At 43.8% G+C, this 21750-nt stretch overlaps 1 protein-coding gene across 1 annotated transcript in view; it reads right to left on the reverse strand.

Moving 5' to 3' along the window:
- hsdl2 (hydroxysteroid dehydrogenase like 2) overlaps positions 1–21750 on the reverse strand; it is a 110603-nt gene that overhangs the window by 16606 nt on the left and 72247 nt on the right. The gene's annotated exons all lie outside the window — the stretch shown is intronic.

The following is a 21750-nucleotide window of genomic DNA, read 5'->3' on the forward strand; positions in this document are numbered from 1 at the left end:
GAATCCAGCTGTCCAAAAACCAGATTAGTCTGAAAACGGGACATGTTTAGAATGTTTCATGCATCAATTTTAATTTGAGTAAAATAAAAAAAAACTAACTTAACTGGACCACTCGGCTAGGCGCTGCATGGCGTCTGACGGGTTACCCCCCCCTCGCCAATTGCACCGGTCTATTCCCGCACTCCGAGCGACCCCATCCGACCCGGCTTGACCCGAACTGCCTGATCCGAAATCCGGCACAGCCTCGGCCTCAAGGTTGCCAGTTTTGAAACACTGTACCTGTACTTTTCTGGTTACTTTCAAAACACGCACATGAGCGTATTCTGTAATTCACTGCCTGAAAAAGGCGGGGGAGGAGCAGGGGGTGCAAGCAGGCTCAATAACAACTTCTAAATAGAGATTGGCTAGCTCTTTCAAAGGGATGGCACAGACATGATGAGCCAAATGGCCTCCTCCTGTGCTGTACCGCGCTACGATTCAATGACAAAGGGGTCTTCATTAAAAGAAGATACAAATAAGGAAAAAGGGTTCGGGCGAGACTGCCGATCGTTCACGCAAAGCTTTGAATCAATGCCAAGCGAATCAAAGTCATTTAGTTACATCAGATTAAGTGCTTATAGATCACCGGATCTATAAATTTGGATTATTAAGTACACTGATTATCCAGCCTTTAAAAGGACATCGAGACACTGAGCAGGATTCAGCGAAATCTTGCTGCGGGCTGGATGAAATTGAGTAACGGGCCCGATCTGGCCCACGGGCTGTTGGTGCTCCACCCCTGCTGTAAACAATCTCATGGCTCTAGTTCAAAGAAGAGCAGGGGAGTTCTCCCCAGAGTCTTGGCCAATATACTTATCCCTCAAATCAACATCACAAAAACACAGGTTTATCTGGCCATCGTCACACTGCTGTTTGCTGCTGTGTGCAAATCGGCTGCCGTGTTTCTTCCATTACACCAGTGACTACACTGCAACAAAGTACTTCATTGGGATAGTCGTGAAAAGTGCGATATAAACGCAAGTCCTTCTTTCTTTTTCCTGCAGATACAAATGTCTAAAGAGTCACGAGGAACAGTCCCTTTCTTCAGTTCATCAACAACAAACAAGATGTCACATTAGTAAGGGCTGAAGTGTTTTCAGAATGCTGCATTCAATAAAAGCAGTTTTTTAAATTAAGTCACAAGCTCTCTCCGGAATAATAAGAACATGTGATCAGAGTAAATCTGTCTTCATCTCTGGCATCAGCAGTTAACTGATACACGAATGTTCACAGTATTTACTGCCTCATTAGAGTTACTTTCTGTCACGGTTATGTTTCAAAGATCCATGGATGATGCTGACTAAAATGCCAAATATTTTTCTGTGGCTTGGGCCTCGAAAAGTAGCAGCAAAACTGTCAAAGTTCAATGACAACTGAAGCATGAAATGAAAGCTTGCATTTACATAGCACCTTACACACCCCCTTAAGAATACTCCAAGGCACTTCGCAGACAGTGAAGTAACAGCTGCAGAATCCAACAACAGCAAACTGGAAGAGAGAACTTGGAGGGACTTTGCGGAGACCTTTTGGTGGAGCCTGCGCTCATTCAATCAAACAATCTTCAGCTAACGTTTTGAGTCCGCATGACTCCTCAACAGAACTGAGTCATACGGACTCGAAACGTTAGCTGTGCTCCTCTCCACGGATACTGCCAGACCTGCTGAGTTTTTCCAGGTATTTTTGTTTTTGTTTTGGATTTCCAGCATCCACAGATTTTTGCTTTAATCAATCTTCAGCGTTGTTCTCTGCTCTGGTGTCTCTGCTCATAAATAAAACGTGTGAATGTACGGAGAATTATGGGGAACGTACAGAACAGAAACAGGCTATTTGACCCAACTGGTCCATGCTGGTGTTTATGCTCTGCACGAGCCTCCTCCCACCCCTCTTCACCTCCAAGATAACCATCTATTCCTTTCTCCTTCATGTTTATCAAACTTCCCCTTAAATGTATCTATGCTATTCACCTCATCCGCTCACTGTGGCAGTGGGCTCTTGCCACTCCAAACCTTGTAGGCATCAGAAAGAAGATTCAGAGAAATTTAGATTTTACGTCCAGTTTTTGGCTTTACATGGCTCTAATTGTAGAACGATAGACCATTCAGGCCATAGTGTCTCTGTGCTGGCTGTTAGGTAGAGTTATTCAGTTAGTCCCATGCCTCATAGCCTTGCAAATTCTGTCCCTTCAAGTATTTATCGAATTATCTTTTGAAAGTTACTTCCTCACTCTTACATAATAACTTGCTGTGTAAAGAACATGCTTCCTCAACATGCCTTTTGCCAATTACCTTAAACCTGTCTCCTCTGGTTACTGATCCTCCCATCACTGGAAACAGTTTATCCCCATTTACTCTACCAAAAGCCTTCATGATGTTGAACGCTTCTATCAAATCTTTCTTTCAGCTTCTCTGGCCAAAGGTAAACAACTAAGTTGGTGAATCAAAAGCTAAGCAGCGTGACCTCATGCTTCTCCAGGGAGTCTCACTGCGGTGTCAGGTCGGGTTCCGACTCCAATTTCAAGCTGAATTCGCACAATAATTGCAGCATTGGTGCAAAGTGAAACTACTGCAGCGAAAATGCACACACTTAGAGAGATTCATTAGCCAACTGCAGCAGTTTCATGTTTCAAAACTGCTCATTTGTTTGTTTCATCACGTGCCGGAGGTCCATATCTACAATATCACAAATATTTTGTCCGGACTACCATTTTGTGAACAGAGGAAGACATTTTGTGAAAGTCCCACCTTCACAGGCTAATTATGATACTGAGCATCTTGGTTGCAGGCTCAATGATGAAGAAACAGAAATTGTTGCCTGAATGAAGTCAGAAACAATATCATACAATCCTACTGGAACAAAATATGAAGAACAAGATGTAATTGTGTATTTTCAAAATAGTAAGCTCATCCTTGTTTTTAAATTCCTCATCCCCTTCCTATTTTTGTAACCTCCTCCAGCCCTACAACCTTCTGAGATCTCTGTGCTCCCCCAATTCCATAGCCTTGGGCATCCTTGATTTTAATCATATCACCATTGGTGGTCACACCGCCAGTTGCCTGGGCCCTATGCTCTGGAATTCCCTCCCTAAACCTCTCCACCCCTCTCTCCTCAAGAGGCTCTTTCAAACCTTTTAGTCACTTGTCCCAATATCTCCTTATGTGGTTCGGTATCAATTTTTGTTCAATAGCGCTCCTGTGAAGTACCTTGGAACAAAGATTTACGGGAATGATTCCGGAGATGAGAGACTTAGGTTGCATGGTCACATTGGAGAAACTGGGGCAGAGGTGGTTGAGAGGAGATTTGGTAGAAGCGTTCAAAATTATGAAGGGTCGTACAGAGCAGATAGAGAGAAACTATTTCCCTTGGCGAAAGGGTCAAGGACCAGAGGGCAACAATTTAAGGTGAATGGCCACAAAGCCAACATGAAGACAAACCTTTTTTCTTTTTTTTTTATATACACACAGCGAGTGGTTAACATCTAGAATGCATTGTCCGAGAGAGTGTGGTAGAAGCTGATTCAATCGCAGCTTTCGAAAGCGAATTGGATAATTACCTGAAGAGAAAATTTGTAGGGCTACGGGTAAAGGGCTGGGGAGCGGAATGAGCCGGGATGCCCTTATCGAAAGCTGGCATTGACATGATGGGCCTAAGGGCCTCCTTCTGTGCTGTAACTGTACTAAAGGTGCTTTGGCCTTCCCTACATCATAAGGTCAAAGGTAGGGACTTTCGCCGATGATTGTGCAACGTTCAGCGCCATTCATAACTCTTCAGATGCTGAGGCAGTCTGTCTCTATATGCAGCAAGACCCTGGACAATATCCAGGCTTGGGCTGATAAGTGGCAAGTTACATTCATGCTTCACAAATGCCAGGTAATGACCATTTCCAACAAGAGAGAGTTTAACTACCTCCCCTTGACATTCGATGGCATTACCATCACTGAATTGTCTACTATCAATATCCGGGGGTTACCTCTGACCTGAAACTGAATTGGACCAGACGTATAAATACAGTGGCTACAAGAGCAGGTCAGAGGCTGGGAATTCTGTGGAGTGTAACTCACCTCCTAACTCCCCAAACCTTGTCCACCATCTACAAGGCACAAGTCAGGGGTGTGTTGGAATACTCTCCACTTGCCTGAATGAGTGCAGCTCCAACAACACTCGAGAAGCTTGGCACCATTCAGGACAATGCAGCCTGCTTGATTGGCACCACATCCACCAGTTTCAACATTCAATCCCTCCACCACCGACGCACAGTGGCAGCAGTGCGTGCCATCTACAAGATGCACTGCAGCAACTCACCAAGGCTCCTTAGTCAGCATCTTCCAAAACCCACGAACTCTACCACCTAGAACAAGGGCAGCAGACACGTGGGAACACCACCGCCTGGGAGTTACCCTCCAAGCCCCTCATCAGCCTGACTTGGAAATATGTCAACATTCCTTCACTGTCGCTGGGTAAAAGTCCTGGGACTCCCTCCCTAACAGCACTGTGGGTGCACCTACACCACATGGACTGCAGCGATTCAAGGTAGCGGCTCACTACCACCTTTTGAAGGGCAATTAGGGATGGGGGATAAATGCTGGCCCAGCCAGCAATGCCCACGTCACCTGGAAGAATTTTTAAAAATGTAGAGATAAAAGTTGTTGGAGTAATCATTTGAAATGTTGGCGGTCCTTTCAGATTTTAAATGGTGATTTTCTGAGATCTCAACCAGGCCACCAGGTGGAGCTCTGTACTACATGATAATATATCTGTGGGCAGGCACACTGTGGGTGACATTCACCTAGCAACACTCCTGAAAACTGAAGGTTTAAGTGGTCAGTTAAACTAGCCAAAACAAAATTACCTGGAAAAATTCAGCAGGTCTGGCAGCATCGGTGGAGAAGAAATCAGTTAACGTTTCAAGTCTTCACGACCCTTCGGCAGAACTGAAGCATAGTTAGGAGAAAGGTGAAATATAAGCTGGTTTAAGGTGGGGGGGCGGGGGGAGAGAGAAGTTGAGGGTGTGGTGATTGTGGAGATAAGCAAGCAGTGATAGGAGCAGATAATCAAAAGATGTCACAGACAAAAGGATCAAAGAGGTGTTGAAGGTGGTGATATTTGTCTAAGAAAAGTGCTAATTAAGAATGGAAGACAGGACACTCAAGGTACAGCTCTAGTGGGAGTGGGGTGGAAAGACTAAGAAGGTTTTAGTTTTAGACTTAAAAATAATGGAAATAGGTGGGAAAAGAAGAATCTATATAAATTATTGAAAAAAAAGGGAGGGGGGAGAAACGGGGTGGGGATGGGGGGAGGGGGAGTTTAAGATCTAAAGTTGTTGAATTCAATATTCAGCCCGGAAGGCTGTAAAGTGCCTAGTTGGAAGATGAGGTGCTGTTCCTCCAGTTTGCGTTGGGCTTCACTGGAACAATGCAGCAAGCATTGACCTCCTTCCCTTCCTTGACCTCTCTGTCTCAATTTCTGATGATAGACTGTCCAACAATATCCATTACAAGCCTACCGACTCCCACAGCTACCTCGACTACAGCTCCTCACACCCCGCTTCCTGTAAGGACTCCATCCCATTCTCTCAGTTCCTTCGCCTCCGTCGCATCTGTTCTGATGACGCTACCTTCAAAAACAGCTCCTCTGACATGTCCTCCTTCTTCCTTAACCGACGTTTTCCACCCACGGTCGTTGACAGGGCCCTCAACCGTGTCCGGCCCATATCCCGCACATCCTCCCTCACGCCTTCTCCTCCTTCCCAGAAACATGATAGGGTCCCCCTTGTCCTCACTTATCACCCCACCAGCCTCCGCATTCAAAGGATCATCCTCCGCCATTTCCGCCAACTCCAGCATGATGCCACCACCAAACACATCTTCCCTTCACCCCCCGACGGCATTCCGTAGGGATCGTTCCCTCCGGGACACCCTGGTCCACTCCTCCATCACCCCCTACTCCTCAACCCCCACCTATGGCACCTCCCCATGCCCACGCAGAAGATGCAACACCTGCCCCTTCACTTCCTCTCTCCTCACCATCCAAGGGCCCAAACACTCCTTTCAAGTGAAGCAGCATTTCACTTGCATTTCCCCTAACTTAGTCTACTGCATTCGTTGCTCCCAATGCGGTCTCCTCTACATTGGAGAGACCAAATGCAAACTGGGCGACTGCTTTGCAGAACACCTGCGGTCTGTCCGCAAGAAAGACCCAAACCTCCCTGTCGCTTGCCATTTTAACACTCCACCCTGTTCTCTTGCCCACATGTCTGTCCTTGGCTTGCTGCATTGTTCCAGGGAAGCCCAACGCAAACTGGAGGAACAGCACCTCATCTTCCGACTAGGCACTTTACAGCCTTCCGGGCTGAATATTGAATTCAACAACTTTAGATCTTAAACTCCCCCTCCCCCCCATCCCCACCCCGTTTCTCCCCCCTCCCTTTTCTTTCAATAATTTATATAGATTCTTCTTTTCCCACCTATTTCCATTATTTTTAAATCTAAAACTAAAACTTTCTTAGTCTTTCCACCCCACTCCCACTAGAGCTGTACCTTGAGTGTCCTGTCTTCCATTCTTAATTAGCACTTTTCTTAGACAAATATCACCACCTTCAACACCTCTTTGATCCTTTTGTTTGTGACATCTTTTGATTATCTGCTCCTATCACTGCTTGCTTATCTCCACAATCACCACACCCTCAACTTCTCTCTCCCCCCGCCCCCCCACCTTAAACCAGCTTATATTTCACCTTTCTCCTAACTATGCTTCAGTTCTGCCGAAGGGTCGTGAAGACTTGAAACGTTAACTGATTTCTTCTCCACCGATGCTGCCAGACCTGCTGAGTTTTTCCAGGTAATTCTGTTTGAGTTAAACTAGCCACCTCTCTACAGGAGTTGTTAAAGAGTCGGGTGCAACTATTCAGAGGTGCATTAACAATCTACATTAGTCAGTCTAGGCACCACACATCAGGAAGGATACCTTGGCCTTGGAGGGAGAGTAGTGTACATTTACCAGCACAATAACTGGATTCCCAGGGTCAAATTACAAGGAGGGGTTTTACAAATGAGAGTTGTATGCCCTGGAATTTAGAAGGTGCGGGAGTAAATTGATCAATGTTTTCAAGAGAAACCGATAGGGTTTTTTTTCTGCCACGGGATGTGGGCGTCACTGACAGGGCCAGCATTTGTTGCTAATTGCCCCTGAACAGAACAGTTCAAAGGGGCAGTTAAGAGTCAGCCCCATTGTTGTGGGTTTGGAGTTACATGTAGGCCAGACCGGGTAAGGGTGGCAAATTTCCTTCCCCAAACGATGTTAGTGAACTAGATGGGTTTTGTCAACAATCGATGATAGTTGTCACGGTCACCATTACTGAGACGAGCTTTATATCCCAGGTTTATTAATTGAACTCAAATTCCACCAGCTGCCATGGCAGAATTCGAACCCATCTTCCCCAGAGCATTAGCCTGGGCCTCTGGATTACTAGTCCAGTGACTACTCCACCATCTTCCCTATAGATAGGTAGATAGAGCAAAACTATTTCCATTAGTTGGGGAGTATAGAACTAGGGGATATAGTCTAAAAATTAGAGCCAAACCTTTCAGGAATGAAATTAGGAAGCACTTGTACACACAAAGGGTGTCAGAAATTTGAAACTCTCTTACGGAAATGGCAACTGACACTACGTCAACCCTTAATTTTAAACTTGAGATTCATAGATTTTTGTTAACCAAAGGTATGAAGGGACATGGGGAAAAGGTGGGTATATGGAGTTGAGTCACAGATCAACCATCATCTCATTGAATGACAGAACAAGTATACTCAAGGGACTGAAGGCCTCCTCGATCCTGTTCATAAATTCCTGCATTGAGTTACTAGAGGTCAGTTACTGGTGTCTCAGCCATATCCACAATACAAGTTCGTGCTTTCAAAGACAAATTCAAATTAGGAGGTTAATTGCTTAAGTAAGCTTTCTCAAATATTACTGAAGAAAGACATTTTGTTGAAGCTTTTTGTCTTACACTCATCAGGACCATCGCAAGAATACCAATGTCAGGGGAAGCAACAACTTTATATGGTGTGAGAAGAGAGTGCTGATTGGTTGGCAAGTGGATTCTGATTGGTTGGCAAGTAGATTCTGATTGGTAGAGGCATTGCCATGGAGAATGCACCAGTTAATGGTGACTGACAGTTAACTGCCAAGCGTGGTTTGAAATTTAAACCAGGCTGTTTGACTCTGATTAGTCAAGACATTTCCATGGGGAATGAACCAGCGAATGGCTATCACTTAGTTTGTTTAGCTGAAACAGGCACAATGTGTGTACATGTTCTTTCTGTCTACAAAGAACAGGGTCCCGTGTATTAATAGATGTAGCTTCCAGTACACGCAAATGCATCACACTGTGAGCCCAACTGACAATCTGAACTGGTGCATTCTCCATAGCAACGCCTCTCCCAAAGTTCACGTGCCAATCAATCAGCACTCGCTTGTCATAACATATAAAGTTGTTTCCCCTGGCATTGGTATCCTTGTGATTGTCCTGAGGAGTGCAAGACAAAAACACTTTGACCAAATGTCTTTTCTCAGCAACACTCAAGTTCTGTACTATCAAATAACTATCAGCATTCTTAAGTCAGGATTTTGTTGCAGTCTTTTTTGTAAAAGAATCCTTTTCAGAGTTTATCAAAAGCTGAAAAAACAACTGGAAGGGGGCCGAGTGGGGCTTTTTTGGGCTGGAAAAGATGCAGAATCTTCAAAGGAAAGGACCCCACATAATGTTATAAGGTCACAGAAGGGACTTCCAGGCATTAACATGACAAACCTCCTATGTCCAGCATTGAGAATAGCATTTCCTGTGGGTGTTCCTTCAGTTATTGCTTCACCTTCACACCACATATTCAAGGATGGTGTTTTATGATTAGGAGTAGTACCCAAAACGATGACCTCTACCCACTTAGTAGATACCAGGATTCAGAATTCATACATCCTATCCCAAATCCTTTTGGGGAACAGATATTCATGACTTACAATTCTTTTCATGTTGTACAACTTCCTTAAAATGGACATCCTGCTCCACATTCTTGAACAGGACTTGCTACAACCACTTGAAATGCTAATTCTATGTAATGTCCTTGTTCCCCTACCTTTCATCTTTTTTGCAGGTTGTTTTTTTCCCTTATGCCATGCACCATCTGTTGTGCAGGAGTGGAACCTGCTCCCAAGGCAATGCCAAGCTGCTCAAAACTCACCTAAACTCCACTTAAATGCTTTGCTAAAAACAACATTCCCAAGATCAGGAAATGAAAGTGAACAAAAGCGCATGTGAGAGCAAGAGAGAGAGCATGAGTGTGCAAGAGCGAGAATGCCCATGTGGGTGCAATTGCATGCATGAGTGAGAGGGATCACACACAAGAGACAACGTGCGAGAGTGAGCACTCAAGTGCGAGCGCGCGCAAGAGCGAGCGTGCAAGAGCGAGTTCGCACAACAGACAGTGTGCAAGAGAGACAGAGAGAGAGAAGAGAAAGTAAGAATGCGTGGGCAAGAGAGCGGCTGTTTGTGTGAAAGGCTGAGAAATGGCATGCAAAACTCTCATGTTCACCCAGTTGTATGGCTCTAGAAATCCATTATCCTGTAAAGCTGATGTCAGCCTCTTTATAAAAAGAGAATCACATCATTTTGATGCTGCTTCACTGATCCGCTGCAAACCTTTAAAAGCAAATTTCATTTTACATACAAGTAAATAGTGCAAATTGGTTTGTGATATCTGTTTACATGCAGGTGAAAAGTTTATGCAAACATCTGCAGCATTGCACTCCTGGATCATGATATTAATAGCATTGTAACTATAGCAACTAATGTCCCTAGGTGTACTCGTGTGTTGTAGGAGTGAATCTTGTTCCTATGCTCCAGCTTATTCTATGCATACAATAGGACATAGTAATCACAAATACAAAGATACGGTTCATTGACTTTGCCCTTCTTAACTCATTATTCATTTAAAGTATATTAAGCTAATGTTGCAGATTGATACAGAATTAACCTTGGATGACACAGTGAGTACATCCTGTCTGAAATATTTTTCTTTAAATGCTGTGTGTGGATGACGTCACTGACGGGAGAATCATTTAACCAGCTATGACTCAGTTGGTAACACTGTCCCCTGAAGTCAGTAGGTTGTGGGTTCGAGAAAGACTCTGGAGACTCGAGCACAAAGATTTAGCTGACACTCCAGAGCAGTACCGAGAGAGTGCCGCACTATTGGATGAGATGCTAAACTGAGGCCCCAACTACCCTCTTGGGCGCACATAACAGGTCCCATGTTCAGTTTTTTTGAAGAAGAGCAGGGCAGCTCTCCCTGGTGCCCTGATCAGTCCTGTCTTCAACCAACATCACTAAAGCAGATTATCCAGTCATTTAGCACAATGCTATTTGTGGGAGCTAGCTGTGCGCAAATTGGCTGCTGGATTTCCTATTAGGACATTGTAACACTGAATTTAATTGGCTGTAACGAATGGGACATCTTGTGGTCATGAAAGGCTGTACATAAAATGCAAATCTGCCTTTCTTTTTACTATTAGAAGCAATGCTTTTGCAAACTTATTCTCAATGCGTATCTCAAATCACTTCCCTGAGGCTCATGCTCAGTTTCAACTCCTCCAGGTCAGGCTTGCATAGAGGTCTTTATTAAACATAAAAATGGAAGCAGGCAGTGGGTTTCAAAGCACAAAATGGCTGTTTTCTAACCTGGTCAAATGTTGCTCGAAGCCAAAGTGCTAAAGCAATGAGACGTGGAGTGTCTGTTTAACGATGCCTTGAATTTATTTCCCTCTGACAGGGTACACGGAGGAAATTTATAACAATGTTTTTGTTTGACACGCTCAGACAAAGAGCTACAGGAATCTCTGAGTCTCTGGCTCTGTATTATCACCATCCGCAGCTGTCAAAATGGACAAGGGCTGAGCAATGGGGCGGCTATTTAGCAGCCTGCTTATCGTGGTGCCTACTGGGAAAACACCTCCACTCCCATTACTACTCATCATTAAGCCACAGGTTGATGCTTAATGTGTGAGCACAAGAGAAAAGATTAAATCCATCTATCAAACATGCAAGAGAAAAGAAAGCGAGCTTGAATTTAGGATTGCAGATCTGTCCAGTCTCTTTCAGTTTATCAGCCAATGACCTTCTGTTGTTGCCTCTGTATCTCACAGATGTGAAACAGATCATGCTCAAATAAATTATTTAATGATAACGCAAAAGAAATGTGGTGTTTTCATAATGACGTGTCTTCAGTTTGGGACAAGTTAAGAATGCATTGGCACACCAACTGTAGGCAATTTCTCAATTAAAACATTAAAGTTGGCAAGTGAAGAAAGAACTCCCAATTAGACAGCACCTTCCATGACCTCATGACGTTCCAAAAGTCTTTACAGCTAGTGAAGTACTCTCGGTGTGTTGTAACGGGTAAACAGTAGTCAGTACCGAGGGAGTGCTGCACTGCCACAGGTGCCATCTTACGAATGAGGCATTAACCAAGACCCCTTCTGTCCTCACAGCTAGGCATAAAAGATCCAATGGCAGTCTCTCAAAAGAGCAGGGGAATTCTCTCCGCTGTCCTGGCCAAACAGCTGCCCTTCAACCATCTTCGCCTCAGCAGATCACCTTGCTATCTGTGGGATCTTGCTGTGCACAAATTGACCACTGTACTTCCTACACAAATGGCAAGTTTTGAGTGTTGCCATAACTAAGTCATTCATTCTGAGCCACAAAATGATAACTAACCTCAGGTCAGCAAATCTGCTTCATGCATGTTAGCTTCTCTCTCCTTATTCAGTTGTAAATCACATCAGATATGCCCCCTAAACAAACAGCTGTATACTGTGCCAAAACCAGTCCGTCATCCAATGACTGAACACTTGTACTTCGCAGAAGGATCACTGAGCAACAATGCACCTTTCATGTAGTAAAACATCCCCAGTGCGCTTCATGGGACCGTAAACAAAATTTGACACGGAGACACATCAGGAGATTTTAGGGAAAATGGCTAAGTTTGTTCAAAGTGATAAGCTTTAAAGAGGGAGGGAGACTGAGGGAGGGAGTTCTGGCGTTTTGGGGCTGAGGCAGCTGAAGACACGGCCGCCAACACTGCGGCGATGAAAATCAGAGAAGTGCAACGAGGCTGGAATTGAAGGATCGCCGAGATCTCAGAGCACTTTTGAACTGAAGGAGATGACAGAGCAGGAACCTTGGTTCATTTATCCACATCCAAGACAAGCTCATGCTACCTCCAGCTTTCTCACTAACTACCTGGCCAAAAACCAATGTTAGTCTTTCAACGCTTCAGGCCTCAAACAACGATCCCCAGGTAATACAACACACACACACACACACTTTCACCATCAGTCTCTTCACAGAATCTGTAACACACTGAAGAACGGATTATTCATGCTTTATTCATGGGTGTTAGACATCAAAGAACGGAGTACAGAACAAAGTGGAGTACAGAACAAAGTGAAGTACACCCGTTTGAAGTTACTGACTGCAATACCTCATCTACATGGCAAAGACAAGTGCATGTAATAGAAACCGATATTTATTGTGCCTAGTTAACAATAATTAAGAAATAGCTGAAATGGAGAAAATGGAACAACTAGATAAGTATAGTATGGTAAAAGTGAGTCAGCGTGGACTTATGGGGGAGAATGGTTTGCCTAAAAACTTACTGGACACAAACCAAAAACCCATACATGCTCCAATTAGTACAGCTATCACCATCACCATCCACTTCTGCATTCTCTATCCTTTTCACATAGATTAGAATCGACAATATTTAACTGCCAGCACTGTTCTTTATGCCACCATGTTTCTGTTAACCCTTGCTGCATTTGGCTTCTCACGACACATTAATGCCTCCAATTCCCCTTTCTTTTTGCACACCGTGCACATTGCCGTCCAGGCGATTTCATTCGATTTGTTCTCTCTTAATGATTTCCTTAAGATCAGCTTAGATTTGCAGAGTGTGCAAGATGGGGGAGGGCAGCCATGAGAGCATGGGAAGTCAAGTGTGGAGGTAAGAAGAGGCAGCCAGCAGATGATGGTTCAACACAGGGAGGGAGATGGCAACGTTACAGGTTTGAAAGATTGTGATAGAGAGCATGTCAGCTTAGTTTGGGGTTGAATTGGATGCTGAGGTTGTAAACAATCTGGTTCAAACACAGTGGGTGGCAAAGGCCAAAAGGTAATGGTTTCAGTTTTCCCAGTTTAACTGGAGTATTGCGTTGAGTTCTGATGCTCACACTTTTGGAAGGATGCGAACGTCCTTGAGAGGGTGCAGAGGAGATTTACCAAAGTTGGGTCCAGGGGTGAGGGATTTTAACTACAATGTTAGGTCAGAGAAACTGGGGCAGTTCTCCATGGAATAAAGGAGATTGAGGGGAGATTTGATACAGGTTTACAAGATAATGACAGGTTTAGATGAGGTAGACGAAGAAAAGCTGTTCCCATCCACTGATAGTACAAGGGCAAGGGGAAACAGATTTAAGATTTTGGGAGATGCATGGGGGATGTGAGGAAGAGCATTTTTTTTTAAAACACAGCAAGTGGTAAAGACCTGGAACTTCTTGTCTACGAGGGTGGAGGAAGCGGAGATGATCAATGGTTTCAAAAGGAAATTGGATGCGCTATCAAGATTGCGCAAGGGAATGGAGCTGACTGGATTGCTCCACAACTTGCTGGTAAAAACGTTCTTCCTCACATCCCCCTGCAAATCTTACCCAAACCTTTAATCTGTGTCCTCTAGTCCTTGTGCCATCTGCTAAGGGAAACTCTCCAGGTATCCAAGCATACTATTTGTCCTTGCACAGGATCCTGAGCAGGCCTCAGTTAGAATACTGTGTCCAGCTTTGGTGTCCTCACATGGTGGATGATAGTGTACTACCGAGGCTTTGAAAAAGGTGCAGGCTGGTATGGGGGGAGGGTCACTCAACTAATCCCCAGTTTGAAGCACTCAATGATCTTTTTTCCAAGCGAGTGCTGCTTGATAGCACTGTTGATGACCACTTCCATCTCTTTACTGACTTTTGATTGTCCACTGATGGGGCTATAATTGGCCAGGTTGGATTTGTCCTGCTTTTTGTGGACAGGACATACCTGGGCAATTTTCACACTGCCAGGCAGATGCCGGTGTTGTAGCTGTACTGAAACAGTTTGGCTAGGAGCATTGCAAATTTTGGAGCACAACTCTTCAGTACTATTGCTGGAATATTGTCAGGGCCCATAGCCTTTGCAGTATCCAGTGCCTTCAGCTGTTTCTTAACATCACGTGGAGTGAATTGAATTGGCTGAAGACTGGCATCTGTGATGCTGGGGGCCCCCGGAGGAGGCTGAGATGGATCATCCACTTGGCACTTCTGGCTGAAGATTGTAGCAAATGCTTCAGCCTCACATTTGCAGAGATGTGCTGGGCTCCTCCATCATTAAGGATGGGGATATTTGTGGAGCCTCCTCCTCCAGCGAATTGTTTAATTGTTCACCACCATTCACGACTGGATGTGGCAGGACTGCCGAGCTTAGATCTGATCCGTTGGTTGTGGAACCGCTTAGCTCTATCTATTGCATGCTGCATTACACCGATTGGCACGCAACCAGTCCTGAGTTGTAGCTTCACCAGGTTGACACCTCATTTTTAGGTGTGCCCTCCTGCACTCTCCATTGAACCTGGGTTGATCCCCTGGCTTGGTGGTAATGGTAGAGTGGGGAATATGCTGGGCCATGGGGATTACAGATTGTGTTCGAGTACAGGTCTGCTCCTGCTGAGGACCCACAGTGCCTCATAGGTATCCAGTCTTGAGTTACTAGATTTGTTCTAAATCTATCCCATTTAGCATGGTGGCAGTGCCACATAACGATGAAGAGTATCCTCAGTGTGAAGAGGTGAGGTGAGAGTGACTGCCCTTGACATCAAGGCAGCATTTGACTAAGTGTGGGATGGTAGCGGTGGTGGGTTTGGAAGGTGCTGTCTAAGGAGCCTTGGTGAATTCCTGCAGTGCATTTAGTAGATGGTACACACTGTTGCTACTGTGTGTTGGTGGTGCAGCAAGCGGATGGGGTATCAATCAAGCAGGCTGCTTTCTCCTGGATGGTGTCGAGCTTCTTGACTGTTGTTGGAGCTGCACTCATCCAGGCAAGCAGAGAGTATTTCCATCACACTCCTGACTTGTGCCTTGTAGATGGTGGACAGGCTTTGGGGAGCCAGGAGGTGAGTTATTCGCCGCAGGATTCCTAGTCTCTGACCTGCCCTTGTAGCCACAGTATTTATATGGCTAGTCCAGTTCAGTTTCTGGTCAATGGTAACCCCCAGGATGTTGATAGTGAGGGATTCAGCGATGGTAATGCCATTGAATGTCAAGGGGAAATGGTTAGATTCTCTCTTGTTGGAAATGGTCATTGCCTGGCACTTATCTGGCACGAATGTTGCTTGCCAATTGTCAGCCCAAGGATGGATATTGTCCAGGTCTTGCTGTATTTGGACATTGACTGCTTCGGTATCTTAGGAGTCGAGAATGGTGGTGAACATTGTGCAATCATCAGTGAACATCCCCACCTTATGATGGAAGCAAGGTCATTGATGAAGCAGCTGAAGATTGTTGGGCCTAGGACACTACACCGAGGGGCTCCTGCAGGGATGTCCTGGGATGGAAATAATGGCCTCCAATAGCCACATACATCTTCTTTTGTGCTAGATATGACTCTATCCAGTGGAGAGTTTTGCACGATTCCCCTTGACTTCAATTTTGCCAAGACTCCTTGATGCCACACTCAGTGAAATGCTGCCTTGATGTCAAGGACAGTTACTCTCACCTCACCTCAGGAATTCAGCTAATAAAAATAACAACCCTGGAATCATTTCAAAACGAATTAATTGCTGTAATCTGAGGTCCTGGAGGATTTTGCTGAGTGGGTGGCCAGCCCTGTCTCGTATTCATCTTGCAATCTTTGAATTTGAAAATACTTCTCTGGACATACTTGGCCAGCTTGAAATTTTTTTTTTAAAATCAAAAAGAAACAAAGTCGAACATGAAAAGAAATTCAGCCTCGAAAAGGACGGAAGCCAAATTTGACCCTCTGTTTTCAGATCAGCAGGAACTGCACTTTCTCCTCCCTTCTCATTTCCCCTTCAGGAATTCAGATTTAATGAAATAATCACATATTCCTCAGGAAACAGAGAGCAGCAAAGAACAGCAGCAGGAGGAAACAAGTTCGACAGAGTTCGGGCAACTCCTGACGATAGCTGCAGGGCTCGAGTCATGGGAGGGGTGGCCATGATCAAGTTGATACTCAACATACACAGGACATTTCCGTGCAAATACCTCTGATTATTAAAGATAATATCTTCAATTTTTAAAAAAAAACTGACATTTAAAAAAGGCTCACCAAAACTTTTGCGATTTGATGGTTACACTTCAGCATTTTCAAAAAAATGGTTCAACTTTGTACTTGTCTCGGAGATATTCCGGGATGCATCATTCTGAGGTGCAATGCTACCTAAGCAAGAATTTGCATTTCATGCAGCGCCTTTAACATAGTAAAACGTCCCAAGGCACGTCTTTGGAATGTTATCAAATAAAATATGTGGCGCTTAGCCACAAGGAGATATTAGGACAGCTGATTAAAAACCTATCCCTTTGACCAGGTTTTTGAGGAGCAACGCAAGAGAGAGAGAGAGAGAGAGAGAGGCAGAAGGGTTCAGGGATGGAATTGCAGAGGTCAGTGCCCAGGCAGCATTTGATCAAGTGTGGCATCAAGGAATCTTGGAGTGATGGAAACTGGGGATATTGCAGGAGGCCACAACCACGCCAGCCATTCAAAGGGTAATTATGTAATTACATATGGACACAGAATATACAGCAGAGAAACAGACCATTCAGCCCAAACAGTCCATGCTAGCATTTATGCTCCACTCGAGCCTCCTCTCATCTTTCATCATCTAAATCTACCATCATAACCATTTATTCCCTTCTCCCTTAAATACTTGTCCAGCTTCCCCTTAAACACATCTATACTAGTCACTTCAACCACTCCGTGGTAGCGAGTTCCACATTGTCACCACTCTCTGGGTAAAGACATTTCTCCTGAATTCCCGTTGGATTTCTTGGTGACTACCTTATTTTGATGGCTCTGGTTATGCTCTTCCCCACCAGAGGAAACATTTTCTCTGTGCCCACTCTTTCAAAACTTTTCAGAATTTTAAAGACCTCTATTAGGTCACCCTTCCACCTTTTTTCAAGAGAAAAAAGGCCCAGCTTGTTCATCCTTTCCTGACATGTACACTCACACATTCCTAGTATCATCCTTGTAAATCTTGTCTACACATTCTCTAAAGCCTCTATATCCTTTTTATAATATGGCGACCCAAATTGCACGCAACACTTTTCAGTGTAGACTAACCAAGGTTCGATACAGATTTAGCAATAACTTCCTGACTTTTCAATTCCATCCCTCTAGCAATCAAGTCTAGTGTTTGGTTTGCTTTTTTTTAAAAAAAATAGTCTTGCTAACCTGTGGCACAATTTTTAATGATTGATGTATTTGTACTCCATGATCCCTTTGGTCCTCTGCCCCATTTGGACTTGCACCTCCTGAGTAATAAGTGACCTCCCTATTCTTCCTACCAACTGCATCACCTCACAGTTATCAGTATTGAACTTCATTACGTTGCGGAGAAAATGTTACAAATGTTTCTGGGACATATCCAGATCTAAACCAAAATATCCTTCTGTTCCTCAGTTGGATGAGAGGCAATGACGTTGGTAATGTCACAAAGCTATTAATGTATATAATGTTATTGGAAAGTTTTTTTTTAATGTGTGTGTCTTAATTGGATGAAAACCAGCTAGTCTAGGTGCTTTGATGTATAGTAGTTTTGAGATGTAAACAGAGGTAGAGGTACATTTGCATTTTGTTGAATAGAGCAATCAAGAGTGGGAGTGAAATCTTACACCTAGCTAGGAGACACCAAGCAATGTTTACATCACTAATAAAATTGGTACTATGAAAGGAGTTCAAAGAGTCTGGTGACACAATGAGAATTTACATTCAAAGGTGAGTGCTGGGTATAACAGAAAGGAGTTTTGTGTGTATAGGGCAGAGGCATGTAACATCTAAGCAGCTGTAAACCTACGACTGTCGGCAATGAATCAAATTGAAAGGAACCTCATTTTGAATTCATAAAGTGAAAATGCTTTGCCTGGTGTCTGGTTAAGTCTATTGGCTATTGTTTCCTTAGTGGAGATTAATTTGCGAATTTGTTAAAAGTTATGATAGTAGTAATTTGTAGCCATGTGTATGTGTTTAATTTGTTGTACATTAATAAAGGTCTCATTTAATTTGATATAGAAACCTCTAGAGAACTGATGGTCTTATTCCTGAATTTAGAGCTGCATCTCAAACATACCAATTGAAAATATAGATTATGAAAGTTGTTTAAAAGTTTCCCTCTGGGATTTTAAATAACTCAACCTTTGCCAACTGCTGCGACATAACAATAAACACAAGGAAAGGCATTCTCCAAGGATGGTCCCTGGGATGTCAGCAAGGGAATTCAACTGGAAACAATTTGACTGGCTCCACGTGCCTCTGATTCATCCGAGCTCAGGTGCCTATCTAGACTCTGTTATTTTGGATTCAGCCCGTTTTGCCATTGCAAAATAAAAGACACAACAATTTTTGTGCAAGAACATTCACTTAGGTTGGTTTCTTGATCATGATCAGACAACCAGCTGCAATGGCACAATCATTGTGGTGGCAATGGTTTCACTGCTAATGCAAAAGATAATTCAGCAGATAGGCAGATATTACAGAAGTTACTATTTTTTGGTGGATGAAAAGGAATTTTACTTCACAATGTTTCCATCAGAGCTACAGGAGGGCCTTCTAAATTGGTAGTTCTTTCAGAGAGCTAGCACAAGCATGATGGACTGAATGGCCACATTCAGTATGATTCTATTTTGATTTTGCTCCCTGTGCAAGTGCTGGGGCAGGCAGTCCTGTTATACACACACAGCAAAAGAGTGCGAGAAGCAGCGTGGCCATTAACAGTGAGAGAATGAGATGAGCAGGGGGGACATTTAACAGTGAGAGAGCGAGAGAAGCAGAAGGACCATTAACAAAAAGAGAATGAGATAAGCCATGGGGAGGCAATGGGGTAGTGATATTATCACTGGACTAGTAATCCAGAGACCCAGGGTAATACTCTGGGCACCTGGGTTTGAATCCCGCCACAGCAGATGGTGGAATTTGAATTCAATAAAAATCTGGAATTAAAAGTCAAATGATGACCATGAAACCATTGTCAATTGTTGTAAAAACCCATTTAGGTCAGTGGGGCCATTAACAGTGAGAGGAGCAGCGGGGCCATTAACATCGAAAGAGTGAGAGGCCATTAAAGAGAGAGGTGAGCAGCTGAGTAAAACAGCTAAGGTCTTCAGTTTGTGTAGCAGAGTGGGGACTGCAGGGAGGAAGAATGAACTGACCATGACACTGTGGCACAGGGAGCCATTCAAGTGGGGCGAGGAAATAGGAATGTAGTAGTGGTAGGGGGCAGTATAATTCTCTGCATCCATGAGAGTAAATCCCGAAGGCTGTGTTGCCTACCCAGTGCCAGGGTTAAGGACTTCTCCTTAGGGCTGGAGAGGAACGAGGAGTGGGAGGGGAGGAACCCAGTTGTTGTCGTCCACGTTGGTATCAACAACATTGATAAGACTAGAAAGGAGGTTCTGCTGAAAGAATTTGAACAGTTCGGAGCTAAATTAAAAAGCAGAACCACCAAGGTAATAATCTCAGGATTACTACCTGAGCCACGGGAAAACTGGCATAGGGTAAATAAAGTCAAGGAGTTAAATGCGTGGCTCAAAGATTGGTGTGGGAGGAACGTGTTTCAGTTCATGGGGCACTGGCACCAGAACTGGGGTAGAAAGGAGCTGTTCCGGTGGGACGGGCTTCACTTGAACCGTGCTGGGAGCAGTGTCCTGGCAAATTGAATAACTAGGGCTGTAGAGAGGCCTTTAAACTAAATGGAGTGGGGGGAGAGTTCTGAAGTGGGGGGTACATAGGCTAACAAAGCAAAATTATATGGTAGCATTGCAGGGCAGCTATTGAGGTATTGATACCCAGGGTGTGACAAGAATGGACAGAGTGTACAAACATAAAAAAACTGCAGCAAATAGGATCAAAGGGGGGGAAAAATGGCAAAAATGAAAAATTAATGGCTCTTTACTTAAATGCATGCAGTATTCGGAACAAAATAAACAAATTAATGGCACAAATAGAGGTTAATGGGTATGATCTTATGGCCATTAGAGACGTGGTTACAAGGAGATCAAAGCTGGGAACTAAATATTCACAGGAATGTGACTTTTCGAAAGGATAGGCAGGAAGGAAAGGGTGGTGGGGTAGCTTTGTTAGTACAAGGTGGAATATGTCCGATAGCAAGAAATGATCTTGGATCAGAGGATGTAGAATCTATACGGATGGAGGTAAAAAATAAGGGAAAGAAGACACTGGTGGGGGTAGTCTATAGGCCCCTAACAGTAGCTATACTGTAGGACAGAGAATAAATCAGGAGATAATGAGGCCACGTTAAAAAAAAGCAGTACATTAATCTTGGGTGACTTTAATCTTCGTACAGATTGGGAAAATCAAATTGGCAAAGGTAGGCACGAGCAAGAATTCACAGAGTGTATAGTTTCCTAAAACAATATGCTGTGGATCCAACCAGAGATCAGGCTATTTTGGACCTGGTAATGTGTAATGAGGCAGGTTTAATACATTATCTCAGATTAAAAGATCCCCTAGGAATCAGTGACCATAACATGGCAGAATTTAGCACTCAGTTTCAGAGTGAGAAACTTGGGTCGGAAACAACTGTGTTAAACTTAAATAAGGGTAATTACAAAGGAATGAGGTCAGATTTGGCTGGAGTGGACTGGGAAAGGAGTTTAGCAGAAAAGACGGTTGATGAACAATGGCAGACGTTTAAGAAAATTGTTCATGACTCACAACAAAGATATATCCCAATGAGAAAGAAGGATTCTAGGAAGAGGATAAACCAACCATGATTAACCAAGGAAGTTAAGGATAGAATCAAATTGAAAGAAAAAACATCCAATGTGGCAAAGATTAGCGGTAAACCAGAGGATTGGGAACATTTTAAAAACCAACACAAGATGGCCAAACAAAATAAAGAGTGAGAAACTAAACTTTGAGGGTAAACTAGCAAGTAATATTAAAATGGACAGTAAGAGCTTCTTTAAATATATAAAAAGGAAGAGAGAGGCCAAAGGGAACATAGGCCCCTTAGGGAATGAGGCTGGGGAAATAATCATGGGGAACCAGGAAATGGCAGAGGAGTGAAATGAATACTTTGCATCAGTCTTCCCTTAGAAGACACTAATAGCGTTCCAAAAATACTACACAATCAAGGGGAAAAAGTGGGGGAGGAAAAAAATACAATAACTATCACTAGAGAAACAGTACTAGGGAAACTAATGGGGCTAAAGGCCAATAAGTCGACTGGACCTGATGGGTTGCATCCTAGGATATTAAAGGAAGTAGCTACAGAGATAGTGGGTACACTGGTAGTAATCTTCCAAGAATCCTTAGATTCTGGAAAAGCCCCAGAAAATTGGAAAACTGCCAATGTAACACCCTTATTCAAAAAGGGGGACAAAAATAGGTA

The sequence above is a fragment of the Cetorhinus maximus genome, chromosome 2 (assembly GCF_964194155.1).
Source record: "Cetorhinus maximus chromosome 2, sCetMax3.hap1.1, whole genome shotgun sequence".
NCBI lineage: Eukaryota > Metazoa > Chordata > Chondrichthyes > Lamniformes > Cetorhinidae > Cetorhinus > Cetorhinus maximus.